The sequence below is a fragment of the Hypanus sabinus genome, chromosome 7, assembly GCF_030144855.1.
Source record: "Hypanus sabinus isolate sHypSab1 chromosome 7, sHypSab1.hap1, whole genome shotgun sequence".
NCBI lineage: Eukaryota > Metazoa > Chordata > Chondrichthyes > Myliobatiformes > Dasyatidae > Hypanus > Hypanus sabinus.
In genome coordinates, this window is record NC_082712.1 from 122,921,657 (window position 1) to 122,935,310 (window position 13,654).

The following is a 13,654-nucleotide window of genomic DNA, read 5'->3' on the forward strand; positions in this document are numbered from 1 at the left end:
GGATTCTCTCCCTTGGCAAGTTGTTGAGACAGAATAGTTGGATAAACTCAAGGTTTATACTGACACATTTTTGATCTACAGGGAAATGGGTAGGAAAACGGCCGAGGCAAAATCTTATTAAATGAAAGATTAGGCGTGACAGTGGCTGTGACCTTATGTTCTTTGATCACTTAGGTACTTCTTTTATAATCACTGCTATTGAACAGGCAAAAGCAAAAGACATTTTATACACAAGAAGATTTGACAAATATCCAATAAATATATTTACTGGTGTTGGTTAGGGCAGAAATGTAGTTAGACCAGCCACCATCTTTTCTCTATATATTATGACAAGAATGGTCCAATTATTGTTTAAGCTTCAAGTTTTAAGCTTTAGAATTCAGTGCACCTTGATTTCTGGGCTTCTGCAGGAAAGAACTGAAATCCCTATTTCGGTATCCTGGGAGAAAATCCATCAGAGAAAGCAGTGTCAGCCTCCTGTTCCTCTGACACCAAGCTAATGGAAATACTGAAGTCAGTGTCAACTGCAGAACAGTGATCACCTAGCCCATGGCTTCAAGTCCCTCTGCACAGACTTGAGCACAGAATCTAAGCTGACACCCAACAAAGTGCCACACTGTTGATATTGCTATCTTACATTGAGATGTTCAACCAAGATAGCCTTCGAAAAATCCATCGCTGTTGTTTTGAAAAGGCCTAGAAGTATTCATCCAGTGACCAAGCTAACAATATTAAACTAACAATATCACTAAAATGAGATTTTGTGTGCCAAATGGATATCGTTACTATTGCAGTTACTGTATCACAAAGCTACTTCATCAGTTGCAAACCGTCATTGAACAACCCAGGACAGTGAATTTTGAAAGGGTTTCTTCCTCAGAATTTTTCTATGATTATGATAGACCACTTGAAGCTGAACACAAATATAATTTCAGATTATTTATATCATGTAGGAATTTGGAGAAACTAGTATTTAACTTCTATTGAATATGAGTTTAATTGAATGACGGTGCTGGCACTTTGCAATTGTTCAACTAGGCTAAAGATGCTTTGTTGATCCTGTCTTTATCTTTCCAGAACACGGCAAAGATCCTTAGGTTCTGAGGTCAGTGGATGCTGATAACCGAGATGCACAGGAGTGAAATTCAGTTCCCAAGTGCCCCAACATGTCAAAGGGAGTTGGCTTTATCCTAACCAAGGGTATTCTTACACTTTTGTCAGATTATTTTTATCCCCATTGGAAAAAACCTATAGATGTTTCTCTAAAGGTTGATTAAATGACATAAAAGTGTGCAAGCTCTCTATCTGGAGTGACAACACCTCTTATTCATAACTGATCATTATTCATTGTCAACAAACTAGTGTTCGGGAGTTATGTGAATATTGAGCAGATATTAATTCAAACAAGAAACAGGCTTCAGTTCTTATTGTAAAGGTAAATGTTCAGGAAGCTTGCAATTAGTCTTCAATGTTTTTGTGTGTGAATTGAAGTTACAAGCACAGACCACAGACTAAGAAATTGCGTATGCACCAGCCATGGGATTGTGTTAATTGCCCTGCATCAACTCTGGGTTTAAGGAATTTGCACATTGTGTGAATTCAGGGAAGTGTCCCAGCCAAGGTATTTGAACATTCAGATGAGTCTCCCACTGCAGATAGCAGTTCAAAGGAAGCACTGTCAACCCAAAGTATGCAGTGGAGGATGTCATTGTAACTATTTGAATTGGATTGAATCACCTTTTGTTGCCTTTGATCTTAAGGGTATAAAAATGTGATGCACCTCTGGGTCTGTGAGCCTCTGCTGAGGGTATCTCCAAAATGAAGCCTGCTTGTTGTGCTGAATAAAGACTTCTGCACCAGCAGCTTCAGCACCTCTCTGATGATGTCAATCACAGGCGCAACACCACTATCATGCTTATTGCTTTGCGGACTGTTCCACATTCGAGCTATCAGCAAGGGTTCCACAGTAAAGAGTGACAACAGGATATTATTCTGGAAATGGGTTACAAGCGGCATTATTTTTCCCATTTAATTTAATCTGGTTGACCAGTATGGGACTGATCAGTCTGATTTCAAGAGATAAAGATTTCATATACTGTGCCAATTAATATTTGGTTAAAGTGAAATCGTTAACGAACAGGTTCAAGTATAAATAAAAGGATCAGTCGATCAGGGTATATCAGTGGCAAGGGATGGGGAAAAAGATTAGAAGCCTGAAATACTGCTGAAAATGTAATTTATAAGAAATTCCTGTGCAATTCAGATGCTCATCCATGACTACAAATAAAATTGAGTTCTGAATTTAGTAAGATAGTGGTAGACACAATTAGGGCATTGAATTCGAATGGATACAGCTCATCATTGCTTCCAATGTAGATGTATGTCTGGTACACAAAAAAACCTCTGAAATTAATGTATATGCTTACATAGTTTTGAGGAATGCATAAAGGATTTTTTAAACTTCTTATGAACTTCTTTCTAAAGCACTATTTTGTTGATTCATTTCTCATTTAATCTCTTTATTGATATATGTACCTTTTGATATATGTTTGCTAATAATTTATGGTATACTGCCTTCAATAAAAAATGACTTTTTTATGATCTTTTCCTTACAGTATTTGTTTTTGTATATTTAATGAATATTAAGCAATCTGCAGATGATACAATTGCACAGGGATAAGAGTGATTTTGGGGGTGGATGTTGGTCAAACTATGTAATGTGGCAGTGGGTGGGTCACAAGGGTCTGCTGGTGGGCTTGCTCCTGGGCCTGTCCAAGATGGCTATTCAGGGGTCTAGGGATCTGCCAGAGCTGATTGCCTGCCCCTCTTCCGAGGATATGTTCATGCCCAGCTGTCCTTGGAGAGGAAGGACGCAGTTACAATGGGTATAGTGAAGGATTTCTGGGAGCAGTGGGACCCCCACAGGGAATTGACTGTTTTATAGATGATGATAATCAAATTTTAATTTGAATTTTTTTTCACGGACTTATAAATACTTAATGTTTGTACTTTGTGTACTTGTTTTGTAAGTCAACTTTTGTAGCTTTGTAAACAAAAATCTGGCAGGGGAGGAGGTCCCCAGTGGAAATCTCTTTATGCGGGGGTCCTTCCCCTGTACACTTGGGACCTGGGGTAGGAGGTGTTGCTTAGGGCAGTACGGTGCAACAGGCTCACTGACACCCCGTCTACCTGTCCTTTCTGTGGGTGGGAGGAGTCAGTGTGCCATGCTTACATGGAGTGTGAGAGGTTGGCTACCTGAGGGGGCTGCCGCTCCAGTTCTGGTAGACACTTTAACTTCATATACAGGCACCCAGTATGGAAAGGGGCGGGTCACGAGGAGTATCTACTGATGGGCTTGCTCCTGGGACTGGCCAAGGTCGCCATTCACAGGTCTAGCCAGCAGAAAGTAGAGGGCTGAGGATACGTTTGTGCCTGGTTGTCCTTGGAGGGGGAGCATGTGGCCACAATGGGTACAGTAGAGGATTTCTGGGAGCAGTGCTCTCCCCCCTCCCCCCGGGAATTGATTATTTTAGAGACAGCAGTAATCATATTTTAATTTTAATTTATTCACTGTCTTGTGAGTACTTAAACGTTTGTACTTTGTGTATTTGTTGTGTAAATAAGCTTTTATAGTTTGTAAAAACAAATCAGATGTCAAGTGCAGGGTCACTGGATCGGTAGTAAATGACTTGCTGTTCAGCAGGTAATCATGGGTCGGTGTGTGGAATAGGAATCAGATAAACAAGCAATTTGAGGTCCTTGAGATATCGATAGTGATGTGAAATGATGCCTGGGGGTTGATCAGAGCATATACTAATAAACCCAGATGCTGGAAAACCAGCTGGGAAATTACAGACACCTCCGTGATTATTTGGCATGGACCAGTTAAGTTGTCACCCTTTAATGAACATTGGAGGGGGCCTCAACCCTTCATTGAAGGCATGTTTTGAAGAGAGCATGGATTAAATTTGCATAAACGAATTTTAAAACATTCATGGACTTGGTGTGCTTGAAGCGTACACATACCAAGCACGACAAGCAAGAGCACATTTTCAGAATTGGCTTGTCAGCATATAATGTTCACCTTCCATAGACAAGTGCTGGTGTGCAGATATTTTTAGAGCAGAAGAAGTTCTATGAGACATCATTGAACTCATTCATCCCTGACAAACCTGGGTGTTGCTGAACAATCTATTGTCATCCTTGATTGGCCTTTGCGGGAGGTGATAGAATCAAAACCTGAGGCAACCATATTCATGTCCGACTGAGTTACCTAGAGGCCAGGTGTACAAATCAGATTTCCTTCCCTAAGGGAGTTCGGTGCCCAGTTGATCTTCTACAACAATCTGAAAGCCTTGTTGTCACTTTTACAATATTTCTAGATTTTAAAATGCAAAGATGAGATGTGAACTCATACTCTGCAGTTAAATACAGCTCATCCCAGGTTTCAAACACCTGACTTATGGGCACCACAACCATCTGAGCCACCAGGTTCAGGAATAGTTATTATCCTTCAACCATCAAGTTCCTGAACCAGCATGGATAACCTCACTCACTACAAGACTAAACTGATTCCACAACCCATGGGCTCACTTTTAAGGACTCCTCAATGCATGATCTTAGTATTAGTCATTATTCTTGTTATTTGTGTTGTATTTTTTGTATTTTTTTGTATTTGCACAGTTTGTCTTTTTTCCCCCACATTGGCTGTTAGTCCATCGTTTTTTGTGTGTAGTTTTTCACTGATTCTGTTGTACTTCTTTATTCTACTGTGAATACCTGCAAGAATGCAAATCTCTGGGTAGTATATGATGACATACACATACTTTGATAATAAATTTACTTTGAACTTTGAACAACATACAAATAAGATCAATATTATTCATTTCAAAGTCTGAGTTATGTACATATATTTATTCCTACAAATGACAGAACTTGTTCTCCTTCTTTCTCTCTCTCCCTCACTGTCCTCACTCTTAGTAATTGCTGTTTTTATTAGTCTGATGTACTTTCAATGATATTTATTTAATACTGTGGAAGTATGGTCACCATGGAGCAGAGGTTCTCAAACTGTTTTTTCCCATGGACCCCTACTATTAACCAAGGTTGGAAACCCCCACCATGCAATGATTTTTATGTATTTTCCAACTTAAAGGCAACATCAGCTTATGGATGTCTGTAAAAAAGAACAGATTTGTTACCCAGGCATAGTCCGTGATTGGGGAGCACAAATTGTAATTGTTGGAACCTAACCACAAGTTAATTGGATCTGCTGAACAAAAAGCCAACGTCTCTCCATAGCCTTGATGAAAGACACAGAGGAAACCTTGATGAAATGATCTGTGCATTGTAAGTGACAGTTGTGAGCATTCTGGGAGTTATTTAAAGAAAGTTGCTGAATATAACATCTAATCACTAAGAACATAATTGATGGGGTTGCTGAAAACATGTTTGTGTGACCAATATATTATACTTAACCACTAAAACTCATTACAGATGGCAACTGCGTTCAATGCATTTATAAAAAGCTATTATGCATGATAGCATACTATCTCGTACAACCTTCCCTCTACTCAATCACTAATGCGAAAGTAGTTGTCAGACTTGGCACAAAGGCAGAAGTTTTACTTGAGGTTATTTTTCTTTTCACAGTTTTGAGTTGATGCATTTGCAAGTTAGCAACGATATCATATAGAAGAGTTTACCAAACTTCTCTTTCATCCCTGTGTACCTCTGCTATCTCATTTTACATTTTAGCTGCTAATTATGATTATCATGTGTCTGCCCTGACCAATGATCTGCATGATTCCCACTTACCAGCTTCCTGGCCATCTCTTCATCATCAGTAAATATGCCGAAAGTTATAAATCTACCATCACACAATTTCACCCTTTTACCTTTTTCATGAGATCTAGATACTGACATTTCATTTCTAAAGTTCCATTGTTGCACTTCATTGCCACCCTTTAAATAAAATAAACCACACCATCATAATTTGAGAAGAGGACAAGCACAGTACGATAAATATTTATATTAGGAAGGAATTAGCATGCTTCTCTACTTTAAAACTAGACATTATTAAGCATCTTCACCAAAGCAAAACAGTCCTTAATGAAGTTGTGCCTAAACATATCATGTCTGGTATTCTCGGTATTCATGCTGTAATTCTTCCCATCCTTAGTGACCTCGATGGTGTACTTGATTTATTTATTGAGATACGGCGTGGAATATACCCCTCTGGTCCTTCAAGCGCCCTGTCCAGCAACCCTCCGATTTAACCCTCGCTTAATCACAGGACAATTTACCTTGACCAATAAACCTACTAACCAGTACGTCTTTGAAATGTGAGAGAAGACCCATCCATTCTACAGGGAGGATGTGCAAACTCCTCACAGGTGACGCCAGACTGAACTCTGAACCTTGACCCCCAGACCCGTATTAGCATTGGGCTAACTGCTATGATACTGTGGTGCCTTTGATGTTGGATATCACCTACGAATGACAAAACTCAATCCAATGAGAAAGCGACTTATTTTTGAAAACAAGCATGGATTGATGCAGGATTACAACAGGTAAGGTTTATAATACCTATTACATAGGCGGAGAATGCCTCTTTGGTTCTCTCTTATTGTTATTGACATATTAAGTGTTGAATAATACCTGACCAAAGCAATGGTGACCAGAAATAAAAAGCCTGGACACTTCTGATCTACCTGATACCAATAGACACATGAGAAGGAATCTTGCAGGTGCCTTTAGTATAGACTATAGAGAATGAGAGCTGTAATCATATCAGTTACACCAGTCATGGAGTGTATGAAAACATTATACCTCATATCCCTTTTTATGTACAGGCCATGAAGTCTTTTCTTCTGGAATCTAAAACTTCGTAAACAATACGTGCCTTATCTATCTAGGGACCTAAGTAATCCAAAGAGACACCAGTGATCCATAGTACATAGACTATGTACTATGAATGTATAATTCAGCTCATTGCGTTTATGTTATAGTGCCTGAATTGGCATAAATGTACAATTTGCTGCTAAAAATTATACAGGAATATGAAATCATAGCAAAATTAAACATCATTTCCTTATCCGATTACAATTTTATTAGTTCTTCCATTGATGGTTCACATTGTGATATATTGCATCGAAACAGGAAACCTAGGCTTCTCCCCAGACATTTAGAAGGTAATGTTAAGCCAACCTACCATTGGGTGACTGATGGGATTAGATACTCTTCCCCGAAGTCGAGAGAGAATAATAAACACAAGGAAGTCTGCAGATGCTGGAAATCCAGAGCAACACAAACAAAATGCTGGAGGAACTCAGCAGATCAGACAGCATTTATGAAAAAGAGTATACAGTTGATTTTTTCAGGACTGACAAGGAAGGGGGGAAGATGCCAGAATAAAAAGGTGAGCAAAGGGGTAAAAGCCTAGCTGGAAAGTGAGTAGTGAAGCCAGGTGGATTGGAAAGGTCAAGGACTGGAGAAGAATCCAGTTAGCCTCTTTCCACTCCCACTACATTTTTATTCTGCCATCTTCCCCCTTCTTCTTAGTCCGGAAGAAGAGACTCGGCCCAAAACGTCAACTCTTGTCCATAGATACTGCCTGACCTTTCGAGTTTCTTCAGCATTTTGTGTGTGTTGCTTGGGAGAGAATAATATTGATATATGTTTAAAACAGCCATTCCATTTCATGCCATTTGCTTCCTGTCTGATGGATTAGGCTCTAGGGTCACAGTCAGTCATAGAGCTGTACAGCATAGAAAAAGCCCCTTCAGCCCATCATGCCTATCCTAGCCATTATGGTTGTCTCTACTAATCCCATGCCTGCATTAATTTCATATCCTTCAATGTCCTGCTCAAGTACCTGTCATTATGTTGTTACTATTCCTGCCTCCATCCCCTCCTCTGGCAGCTCAGTCCAGATACCATGACAAATTTACCCCTCAGATCCTTTTGAAACTTCCTCCTTCTCACCGTTAACCTACGCCCTCTATTTTTAGATATCCCTACCATTAGAAGCAGTCACTGGCTGATCTATAGCTCTCACAACTTCTATCTATATGAGATCTCTATTCATGTCACCTCTCAGCCTCCTTTGTTCCAGGGAAAGGACTAAATTATTTAATCTCTCTTGATAACAGGCAACAATATCATGAATATTTTCTGCACCGTCTCTAGCTTAAAAACTCTGGAGACCAGTACTGCACACGATATTTCAAGTTCGGCCTAACCAACATTAAGTACACTCTAACTGATACTCAAGATGTTGGCCAATGAATGCAAATGCACCATCAGCCTTACTCACCATTTTGCTTACCCATGCTCCTGTTTTCGGGGGAGCTATGTACTTGCATCCCTCGGTCCTTCTTTTCTACAACATTCTCTCAAGCCCCATTACTTCTGGTGTTATGTACAGTCCTGGTTTAACTTCCCAAAATGCATCACTTCATACTTGACAAAGTTAAATTCCATTCACTACTCCCTTGCCCACTTTCCCAGTTGATGTATGTCCTGCTGTAACCACAGATAAACTTTTTCTCTGTCCATTATACCACCAATGTTGGTGTAATCTGCAAGAAGTACCACCTACATTTTCAATCAAATCATAAATTAAAACTATCCCCATACAATGTGCACCATAACTGCTTTGCACAGGATATGCAACAAAAAGTAAAATTCCTTGGACTATTTTCCTCCTTGAATCAGGTCTTTCCTTTTAATGTGCTTTGTGATACATTCAAAGCAAATGTCGAACCCCTGCGGAAGATCTTAACATTTGAATCAACCTTAATATAAACTGCCATGGAGAAAGGCAGCCAGCAGTACACTTCATTGAATTAAACAGGTGCACAAATAACAATCCTTGTTTTATAGCTTGCCAACTGCATTAAGGTATAAAATAATACTAGTTCATGAAAAAGGAATGAAAAATATGTCATAAAACCAAAAGAAAAGTGTGCATTGAACTTGTGTATTTATCTCCCCACTGGACATATCTCCACTAAACTCTGTGACCCTGACCATATTTCCTGCATGACAGCCTTAGCAGATCCATACATTCAACAAAGACTGATACATGGTGTACACTTCACATCAGAACATGAGAAATGGAAGCAGAGACAGAATAGTCAGCCTCTCCTACCCACTCCACCACTCGATATCATGACAGGCTCTATATATCAGCTCCATTTTTCTCCACTAGTCCAATATCCAAGCATCTATTGTTTTCTGTTGCACATAATCAATGACTGATCCTTCACAACTCTCTGTATAAAAAACTGAAAAGACTCAGTACCCTGTGGGTGCTTAGAGGGGCCTGCACTGTTGCTGGCTGCCCATACCCACCTGAGTGTGTCCCAAATGCAGGGGCCTGGAACTCAACTTAGAGTGGCCTGCTGAACCCTGCCCAGCTCCCTGGTTGTAGGCAGCCCAGCCAGGGGAAATATCATTTCCCCCTTCTGATCTGTCAAGCTATGTAAGAAATCTATGTGGTTCAGAAGCCCTGGTTCGTTTAACCTTGAATGAGTGTTGTCCCAGTCTGGTCACTCTCTCCTTATGGAGTAACTCCTTCCAACTAAATCCAATGAATCTTTGTTGCACTTTCTCTGTTAAGGAATATCTCTCCTTGGATCAGGGGACCAAATCTATGCAGAGTATTGCAAGAGTATTCTCACCACAGTTCTGTATACTTGTAGTAAATTCAAAGTCCTACAGCAAGGAATCTGATTTCTCCGCTCACTAAGCCCACAGAGACCACCAAACAGCCATTCACACAAAGTGTACAGTAATCCCATTTATTGTTCTTCCCACATTTCCATCAACTCCTCCCCATTCTGGCACTCACCTATACACTGGTGGCAATATAAACCAGCCTATCTACTCGCCAACTCCCAGAGCACTCAGGGTCACAAGGGACAAAGTGGAAACTCCATATAGACAGAGTTGGGATCAGGATTGAATCTGGATTATTGGAAAATGTAGTGTCACTGTGCTGCCAATAAGATGTCTCCACTCATATACTCAAATTCTCCTGTAGGAAAGTCCAACACATTTCCCTTCAGGTTTGTTTGAAGTGTTTTCATATTCACTTCCATCGATTTCTGCCAAAGCTTCCTTGGTCCCTTTGAATGCCAACACCTTTTCAATCTGTTGCACTTTATAACCACACAGTTTTTCTGCTTTTTCCTCCAAATCTTAATCCCTTTAGATTACCATAACTATGAGCTCTACTGCCTACTCATCATTTCCAAATTTATCTTTAATTTCTCTCAAATAGTTTCGTTGAATGGCTTCCAATTATTTTTAGTACAAACAAAAACCAGCATTGTGGAGTTAAAAAAAAATCAGACTTAAAATAACTTAATTTATTTGGTACACTCAGTAAAAGCAACAAAACTCATAATCAATTATTCCTAAAAGCTTTTCAACTACATGTCCCAGAATTTACCACAGCAATCCATAAGACCATAACATACTGAGGCAAGGTTTAGAGCTAAGGCAAGGTTAGCAGAGCTGGGACTTTTTTCTTTGGAGTGTAGAAGGATGAGAGGGGACTTGATAGAGGTCTACAAGATTATGAGAGGCATAGATAGGGTGGATAGTCAGTACCTGTTTCCCAGGGCACCAACAGCAAACACCAGAGGGCATATGTACAAAGTTAAGGGAAGGAGGTTTAGGGGAGACATCAGGGGTAAGTTTTTTACACAGAGGATTGTGGGTGCCTGGAATGATTTGCCAGAGATGGTAGTGGAGGCTAAAACATCAGGATTATTTACGAGCCTCTTGGACAGGCACATGGTTAAGGGGTAGTGTGGGTTTAGTACTTCTTTTTTGAGGAATCTCTGATTCAGCACAACATCGAGAGCTGAAGGGCCTGTACTGTGCTGAAGTATTCTAGTGTCTGGTGTCTAGTACAGGAGCAGAATTAGGCCATTTGGCCCATCTAGTCTGCTTCACAATTTCATCATGGCTGATCCATTTTCCCTCTCACCCCAATCTCCTGCCTTCTCCCCATATCCCTACATGCCCTGACTAATCAAGAATCTAACAACCTCTGCCTTAAATATACCCAATGACTTGGCCTTCATAGCCACCTGTAGGAACAAATTCCACAGATTCACCACTCTCTGACCAAAGAAATTCCTCCTCATTTTCATTCTAAAAGGACACCCCTCTGTTCTGAGGCTGTGTCCTCTGGTCTTAGACTTTCCCACCATTCTCTCCATATCCACTCTATTGAGGCCTTTCAACATTCAATAGGTTTCAACGAGGCCTCCCTTCATTCTTCTGAATTCTAGTGAGTAGAGGCCCAGAGCCAACAAACACTCCTCATATGACAATGCTTTCAGTCCTCCAGAATCATTTTTGTGAACCTCTTTCAAACTCTCTCCAATGTCAGCATGTCTTTTCTTAGGTAAGGAGCCAAAACTGCTCAATACTCCAGTAAGGGTTTATTAATGCTTTATAAACCCGCAGCTTTAAATTCTTCCTTTTATATTCTAGTCCTCTCAAGATGAATGCTAACATTGCATTTGCTTTCCTCACCACTGACTCAACCTGCAAATTAACCTTTAGGGAATCCTGCACAAGGCTTTCCAAGCCCCTTTGAACCTAAGGTTGTTTAATTTCTCTCCATTTAGAAAATAGTCTGTGATTGTATTTCTTCTATCAAAGTGCATGACTATACTCGTATTCCATCTGCCATTTCTTTGCCCATTCTCCTAATCTGTAACCTCTCTCTTTCCTCAAAACTGCTTGCCCCTCCACCTATCTTCATATCGTCTTCAAACTTGGCCACAAAGCCATCAAATCTGTCACCCAAGTCATTGACATATAACATAAACACCACTAGTCACTGGCAGACAACTAGAAAATACTTCCTTTATTCCTACTCATTGCCTCTTGCCAATCAGCCACTGTTTTATCCATGCTAGAATCTTTCCTGTAATTCCATGGGCTCTTAACTTGTTAAGCAGCCTCCATGTGTGGCACCTTGTCAAAGGCCTTCTGAAAATCCAAGTGCACAGCATCCATCGATTCTCTTTTGTCTATCCTGCTTGTTATTTCTTCAAAGAATTCCAACAGATTTGCACTTCATAGACGCAAAATCAACAGCTGCTTTGAACGCAAAAAAACATTTCTTCTTAACTCATGGCATCACCTTACACAGACCAATATTTTATGGTTAATTTGCTCAACTGTAAGAAAATACACATTTTTCCTCTTTCAACTGGATGAATCGAATAGTTATTAAGATTAAGAGCAAGGTCAGCTCTCTCCTAATTAAACACATTGGCTGCCTTTATCACACAGTATCAACATCAAGTGCTCATGTGCTACTGCAAAGTTCCCTCTTCTGTGCCCCTTCACAACAAACTCAATACAGAAATTAAGCTGCATGTGCTTATTTTAAAGAAAGATTTGTATTTGCGCAAAGGCTTTAGGAATGCTTTAATATGTTTTACAGCCAATGAAATATGTTGTTAGTCACTATTTTAATGCAGAGAGGGTAAAACATGTTGAGTGAGTGAAAGCTGAGCTCAGGAGCTGGTGTTAGGATACTGACTGCAGAGATTATGTCTCCTTTGATAAGATTCCACCAACAGATACACCTTTCCGTGCCCTCCCTTTTTTGTTATTCTGAAGTGACCATTCTGTTTATGATGGCTTGGTCTGCTGTTCCAACTGCACCAACCACTCCCTTTCCTTGGCCTTTACACATGTAACAATAGGTGATAAGGTAGCATTCCTTTTAACTGTCTCACCATCCAGGTAAACAGACAGTGTATCTACTGGAAACAACGACTTTCGAAAATTAGCGCTGTATTCAGTACCCACTGATGCTGCTTAACCTTCAGAGTCTTTCAAACATTATGTAATAGAGCTACAGCTGAGTGCATGGTTGTAGGACGAAGTAAGAAGGATTCTGGCCTGTGGTCAGCGACTGTGTCCCATGGCCATTCAAGGGTCAGGGTGCAGATTTGATAATGACACTGATGAATAGGCTTCACAATGACCTGTAGTGAGTGAGGGCATTTTTAAAGATCAATGTTTTCATCAAGAGCCTTTAAGAATATAGAATTAGATAGCTGTGGTGTGACTTTGGGAGAACAGAGGGGTTTAGAATATTAGTGCCTAATTCTCAGGCGATTATGAGTAACCATAAACTATAGGAGCAGAATTAGGTCATTTGGCCCATCAAGTTTGCTCTGCCATTTCATTATGGCTGATCCATTTCCCCTCTTAGTCCTGATAGAAACAGTATAGGCCCACAATGTTGTGCCGACCATGCAACCTACTCTAGAAACTGCCTGGAATTTCCTCTACAACACGAGTGAATCTGCAGATGCTGGAAATAAGTAAAAACACAAAATGCTGGCAGAACTCAGCAGGCCAGACAGCATCTATGGGAGGAGGGAGTGACGACGTTTCGGGCCAAAACCCTTCATCATCATCTATTTTTCTAAGCTCCACGTAGCTATCTAAGAGTCTCTTAAAAGGCCCGATTGTATCCACCTCTACCACCTTCGCTGGCAGTGCATTCCACGCACCCACCACTTTCTGTGTGAAAAACTTACCTCTGACAACCCCTTGGACCTGCTTCCAAGCACCTTAAGACAATGCCTCCTCATGTTAGCCATTT